This window comes from Larimichthys crocea, chromosome XVIII (assembly GCF_000972845.2).
Source record: "Larimichthys crocea isolate SSNF chromosome XVIII, L_crocea_2.0, whole genome shotgun sequence".
In the NCBI taxonomy this organism is placed as follows: domain Eukaryota; kingdom Metazoa; phylum Chordata; class Actinopteri; family Sciaenidae; genus Larimichthys; species Larimichthys crocea.
In genome coordinates, this window is record NC_040028.1 from 3,220,507 (window position 1) to 3,228,116 (window position 7,610).

The following is a 7,610-nucleotide window of genomic DNA, read 5'->3' on the forward strand; positions in this document are numbered from 1 at the left end:
CGTCCCCTTATATCAAATGAACATCTCCTGACTGTGGCCCACCACTCTACCACTGCGCTCTCTCTCTCTTTTTTTTTCAAAGCGACACAGACCAAAGAAAACTTCTTATGTCACTATTTTGCGGCACAGACCTGGAAGCTGGTTTATGAAAGTAGTCCATGCCTCAGTTTCAGTGACATTTCAGGCTGATTGTGGAGGAGTTTGACCAGTCTGATAATCTGATTTGCCACTGTATCATGACATCAGGTTGCCTGCATCATCGCGGTCAAAACACTGCACCCCTGTACAAACGAGTAGGAAAACCTCCATTTGGACCAGATTTGGTCTAAATCAAGCCTTCGTCTCTTTGAGCCTTTAGCTTAGCACACAGAAACTAGACCAAGACTTTCTCTTCTGTGTGCTTGTCACTGTTTACAGTCCAGTTAAGAATGAATAAGAATGAAGTTGGAGACGTCTTTGACCAGACTGGTTCATAAAATACATTTTTAAAAACAAATTAAAAGCTAAATCATTGTCACTCATATACAGATGGAAATCAGAAACCACAACCTTGTCCCTTGCCCACAGATTCTAGATCCATATGCCTGTTCATAGAAATTACATTAAAAAACAACCTGGTCAAGGAAGCTTTATTATTGGAAGAAAGGTGTGCTGTGTGAGTGATAGTCACACACTCTTCCCTGGGAACCTGCAGCCACAAGTTTCCCTGCACTGGATGTAGGGAAAGCGAGAAAACACATACGTGTGTTGACGTTGCAATCAGAAATTCCAAACGTGGTTTAGTAGGGCAGCAGCAACCCAAACACAGCTCAGGGGGCTGCGAGAGGGGATGAATGTTGTCCATAATCTGCCGTTGTCTTTTCCATTCCCCCTCCAAATATTATCCCATGTTTCCACCGGCTCCATAATATTATGGAAGGGAAGTGGATGGGGTATCTGGGTGCTTTTGCATGTGAAGGGACAGCAGTCACAGTGCAGTGTGAATGTGTACCGTTTTTTAAAATTTTATATTTGACGAAAGAGCTGAGAGTTTGTGTGTCTAACATGCCTTGTTGCTCTTCCTGTCTTTCGTCTTCGACACAAATTATGGCCAGTCTGACGTCTCAACAGAGGGAACTTCCTCCAGTGCACTCTATAATGTCACATAATAACACAGACACACCAGCCTGTCTGCCACCATGGTGCACATTTACTCCATCAGTGACAAGAAATTGGCAATGAAGGCTAGAATGTGAAAAGGAAAAGGTAGATTGATTTGTAATGCTTAATTTACCCACAAAGCACGCTGCCTACAGTTGGAGCCCACGTCCACCAACAATCAAGTTATGATAAGTGATTTCATCTTGCTTTCTGTTTTGGAAAACTCTTTGGGAACAGTCTTTCTACTGAATGACCATCCTGCGTGCCCACGTCCTCTTTGAATCTGCCCTTCTTCCTCTGGCCAGCTGTGTATGTGTATGTATAAGTGTGTGTATATGTGTGTGGGAGTGTGAGGGTGAAGGAGGACCACTCTGCGTGGGCTGAACAGTGCCCAGGCTTTCTCTGCTGTGGTGTTAATAGGCCTTTTTCTCCCCTCAGCGGGACACAGAGAGCTGTCATTTACATGGAGGTAATGGAGTGATGTAGAAGTGGTTGGAATCTGTGTGGGCGAACGATGATGAGGACCTAGCACCTCTATCTTTCTCCCTCTCTCATTTTACCCTACTCTTGCTTTTCTTTACAATCTTCCTCTCCTTCCCCGTCTCGATATAAGTCACATTCTCTCTTTTTCTTACATTACTCATCAAGAGGTTGTTGTGATTGCTGCTGATTGCGGAATAAATCCTAACACCAGAAGGTAAAAATTTAAATGCTCTCATCTGAGCATGTTTTGTTAAAAAATCCTGCACAAGTCAACAGAAGGTAACTGTAACGAGAGGGAGTTAATAGAATTAAATATCTCTGCATACTAATTAGATATTCTTTCATAACATATTTACAATCATTTAGTTATCAAAGATTTTTTGTCTTGCTTGGCAGTGGCACTGTGTCAATGGCTGAGCTTGAGCGCCATCCAAACACATGGGAGAATGAATTCACTCTGTGGGAGAGTAAAATAGCCTGTGCGGAAGCGAAGGCAATCATCCAGCCAAGCTGCTACCATGAATTTAGTTGTTCAGTTAAATGACACAAATTTCAGTGAAAGGGTCTAATTGCTTTTCTGCCAGTTGTGTCAGCAGTTACACTGACACTGAACAATCATTTGAAAACCTAAAGAAATATTATACTGTGTTCTCTATATCTGCGCAGGAATAATCTCCTGTGAGATGTGAGATTCATGAAACCTTTGCTGGTGTACAATTTTAACATGCAAATGTAAAAACAGTCTCACAATCAGAATCAGTAGTAGGGAATGACAAAAGAAGGGTTTCTTTCAGCAGTCCAGCACCATATATACACTAACTGAAATCAGACCAACAAGTGAAGTTAGTATCTGTTATGGAGCCTTTTTTCACATGATGATCTAGTTTGAGTTTGACTAGTCATATTGGACATATCACCTTTATATCACCAGAATTGTAGGACATTTGTTTCCTTATTTTCTAAACACGGTAATGGATTTTGCTGAAGCTACGCCCATGCAGTGTCGACTGTTCCCAAGCCACGCCCACTCCGTGCAGAATGTGCCCAAGCCACGCCCCTTCCGACATCATATCACCAGGCAGGGAGGGGCGGGGGTCCAGCATAACAGTGCTCATAGACGGGGCACTGAACAAGAGGAAGAGGAGTGCAGTTCCCACACCTCTGTCTGTGAATGCAATGGAAACAATTGTCTACAGCAATTTATTGATATTAGAAAATATAATTTTTTTAAAAAGGTAATTTTTTACTTTTTATTTCATTGATTAACCGACTTTATGGAGGCTGGCGCTCACTCACTCACTAACCCTTATTGACTGTCTATGTCTCTTTACCAAAGCTCGCTGTCTCTCTCTCTCTCTCTCTCTCTCTCTCTGTAACCATCGGACACAAACTAAATTAAAATTCTTTGTGTCACCAATTTGCAGCATAAATTGTGAGTCAGACGCAGATATAAATAAAAAACTAAACAAAGTCAGAACACACACAGGTAGAGGAGGAGGTAGAGTTTAGTCCATGAATCCACCTGGATCGTCTCAGTTTCAGAGACGTTTCAGGCTGTCTGTGGAGGGTTTGATTGGTGGCTGGAGTATGACGTCAGGCCCTGTTTCTCCAAAAGTTGGATCTGGCTCAACTTCTCTGCCACACGCTGGAATGCTCTTCTACTGACATCCCTGAAGCGTTGACCTCGGAAGCCAATACACCTGTGGTATAAACACTCTCCTGGTGCTCTGAGCTCATAGTCTGGGCAGCCCGGCTAACAAACTGAGAGAATATTAGCTAACAGCAGCTACAATTGCCAGCAGATTTCTTTACTGTCCATCAGAAAAGCTGGAGGACGCCAGAAAACATTTTCTCCATAAAATACAATCCAGTTTCAAGAAAATCAGTGAAATAGTTGGTGTGTTATGTACTTCTCACAGGTGATCACACCCAGAGCACAAAGTTATATTGTTCAACAGACGTGTGAATGACCATTCACCTGATTACAGTGTGTAAATCAATATGATTTAAATTGTGTTGTTTAATAGTAAAAAAAGTTACACAATGTTGCTTTAACTGATGAGCTGTTAAGTGAACTAATCACATAAAGTAATGGTATCTGGTAACAGGAAATCTAGACACATCCTATATGCATTAAATTGTCATGCATTAGTTAAGCATTTCTTAAATATGATTTTTTACTCTCATTGTGAAGTGTCACCATACAGCTGTGGCCCAGGAGGTGGAGTGCTTCTTCATCAGATGTTCGGTGGTTCATTCTGTGGATCATCCAGTCTGCATGTCGAAGCGTTCTTGGGCAACCCTGACTCAGGGGTTAAAAATTGTTTATAGGCTACCAATATTAGACATGTGCAGGAAGTGGTACAGACCATCATCACCTGCCTCTGTCCCTTTAATCTCCATAATGTCAGAGCGTTGTCAAGCAAAGCTGGAAATAATCAAATGAAATCAAGGCAGAATCAATCAGAATAGAATTAAAATTGAAAATACAAATAAATTGAATCGATAGAGAGAAAGGGACATTTTGTGGTTGATGATGCAAAATGTTTAAGATTCAAAAATAATGTTACTGATAGTGATAACATTAACAGTCCACTGCCACTAAAAGAAGAGAAAGAGGAAGGAGTCTGGATAGAAGAGCAGCAGACAGATTACAACAGAGAAATGGAGAAAGAAGCGGACAAGCAAAATGACAGCCCAGCAGGTGTACTGCCTGACGTCGCTTCATGTAACTTAGATGTGCACATGTTAAAAAAAAATGGAGCCAGTCCAGACAAAAACAGCTGGGGCTGAATTCCGTTTCCAGTCCGGCACTATATGTTGAGTGTCTTGTAAAACTAGACACTGTAAAATGATAAAGAGACATGTAAACAGACAAAAGGTGATTTGCAGTTTCTCTTCAGCTCATTTGAAACAAAACTATGACCTCCAGTGTTTTGTATTCTGGAGCTAAACATATGCAAACATACACACATCATGTTCTAAAAGTAGGGGTTTCTTTGCCAAGAAAGGTACTTTTGCTTTGCCTATAAATGCTGAGGCGTGGAACAGTTAAGGTCTTTGAAGAAGGGATTGTCCATAGGAAAGTTTGGGATGGTAACAGTAAATGACACGCAAGTGTGTGAATGTTTCACTGAGTTTCAAGTCTACTCTGATCATCTGATGTCATTGAATCTTACTGGACAGAGAAAACAAACATGAGAAAATTTCCCCACAAAGTTTATAAACAAGTAATGCCTACACAAAGAACCTAATGAAATATTAATATTCAACGTTTTTTAGTAAAACTGTTCTTTCACTATATCAAAGTTTAAAAAATATGATACACACTGCATGTCTGCTTGTTACAACTCTTCATTAAAAATATATTAAGCTTACATTGAGTGAAATGAATGTTGTATAGCTTAACATTAGATTAAATATTCTAGATATCTTATTTTGAAATGTTACATATTTGGTATGTTTGGAAACTTTAAGTCTTTACCAGAATCTAAAATAAAATTGAGTGGGTTTGAACAATGGGTGGCTGTGCAGCATGCAGAGAAAATAATAATAATAATGATGTAATAATAATAATAATCAGAATCAGAATCAGAAATACTTTAATAATCCCAGGGGGAAATTATTTTTGTTACAATACTACAGGTATACAAACAAACAAAAACAACATATGTTAAACAAGTAACCATCTATTAAGAACAAACTATATATATATATTTAATATATATATATATATATATTAATATATAATCATATATGATAAAATAAAATACATAATAACATAGATAGATAGTCATAAATGGTAGTCTTAGTATTAGTCTTATTGCAGAGATAAACAGTTGTAGGTAATGATTCCAGAATAGCAGTAGCAAGTTTAGTTTAGTATCAGGAGACACACATGGGGGATCAGGGGGGGATTATCCCCTCCTCTTCCGAGAGAAGGGTGGTCCCATCAACTTGCCACTGACAGGAAACACTCACCACAAACCAACGTCTTCTCCCACCCAGAACACACACACACATGCACACACACACGGCTGCACAGACAGTCCATCACCTTATATGCACCATATGATTGCAAAGCCATCAATCTTACACTTATTCATGTACTAAAATAGCTCATATCACTGTGACGGGGAAATACTAATGCAAATGTGAAAAAATAACACTGTACACATACATAAATGTGTGTGTGTGTGTGTGTGTGTGTGTGTGTGTGTGTGTGTGATTTCCCTTCACCTTGAACAGGGAATTCCCCTCTGTTTTTTCTCTGCAGTGGGGACTGTCTCACTTGTGTCCCGGGCATGGAGCACACCTCTCACTCTGAGTGCTAGAAACTACTTTCTGAACTACTTTCTACCTTTCAAACCTCGTTCCCATCCACATCTTTAATGTATCATCTTAAAGACAACACTTTCAGCTCTGTCACATGACCCCCAAATAACTTTTCTTTTTTTGTAACACCAGCATTATTCCATCTCAGTGATTCCTGTGTGTTACAGAATGCACACTTTTATATTAACTTTCTGACACAGGTAATGATTCTGCAAAGCATGCTCTTTATAAATAGGTTTGAATCTATGGATAACCATTATTATTTCTAAATATGATTTAGCAAAATTCAGAAATAACTAAGTTAAAATTTTGATTAAATAAGTTTTTCCTCGCCACCATCGCCAAGTGCTCGCTCATGGTGAAACTGTTGGTCTCTGTAAATAATATTATGAAGAGTACGGTCTAGACCTGCTCTGTATGAAAAGAAAACTGAAGTTATGACATGGTGCTATATATATATTAAAAATCTAAATGAATAAAACAAAATATCGAAATATATTAAACTGTACAGCATGCAATAAAACATGGTTAATAAAACTGTGAATATATGTAAAGCAAAGTAAATTGAAGCAATCTTCTGCAGTTATTTTCAACACATGCAGGTTTGTAAATATTTTCATAATTATTCAAGAAAATAAAATAAAGATGCCAACAATTTTATAACTAAACTGGTTAGTGGAGCTAAAACGCTTTAGAGCTGATTCATTCAGTGTAATGAAATATAGGGTTAATTTCTCATTAGGAAGGGAAAACCTTCTCATCTTCACATTATAACAAGATATTTTCAGATTCTTATCAAATATTATATCATTATTATGATACGTGATATAATTCAGTGTAATGTTGTTATAAAACAAAACCCATGTCTCCACAAAATCAATGTAGCTCATTAAAACAAGTAACTTTTTTTAACAGGTGCTGTTTGTGCTCCCAGGTCAACAAATCCTGACACTTCAGGTTGGCTTGAAGATAGCAAAGTCTCATTTCCAGCACGAACACCACATGTTTTCTTAAGATAGAATCATTTCACATGTTCACATGTTCACATGTTATCAGAATCAGAATCAGAAATACTGTAATAATCCCAGGGGGAAAATAATGTTTGTAATTTATGTTTGTAAATTAAATGAATATTTGTAATTAATGTTTGTAATTTCATCACAATAGCAGCAATACACTGAATGAATTGGCTCTAAAGTGTTTGCTTATAAAATTGTTCAATAAATTCAATGAATAATTCTGAAAATATTTAAAAACTCAGCTCAGATATATTTCCATCTTTAAGAGAAGCCAATAGATTCTCCATCAGAAATACTAAATGTCTGATTCACATGGCTTGGTGTTGAAGTTTGTACTGATTCATAAGAGATAATTAGGATGAAATAAAACACAAAAAGAAATTAAAAAAAAAGAAATCAGACTCATGGAGAAATAATGAATGTCAGTAATAAACTAGGGAAGTTTCATGGTGATATCTATGAGTTCAAAAGTTGACCCTATTCATCTGTAGTGTTTCAAATTGTCTGAACTTTACAATCCATTCATATACTTACATACCTATCTACATTCTGAAGGTTTTGAACAAAGGCTTTGTTCATATACTTTGTTGATATACTTTTATGGTTCTTTTTTATTTTATTATTATTATTAAA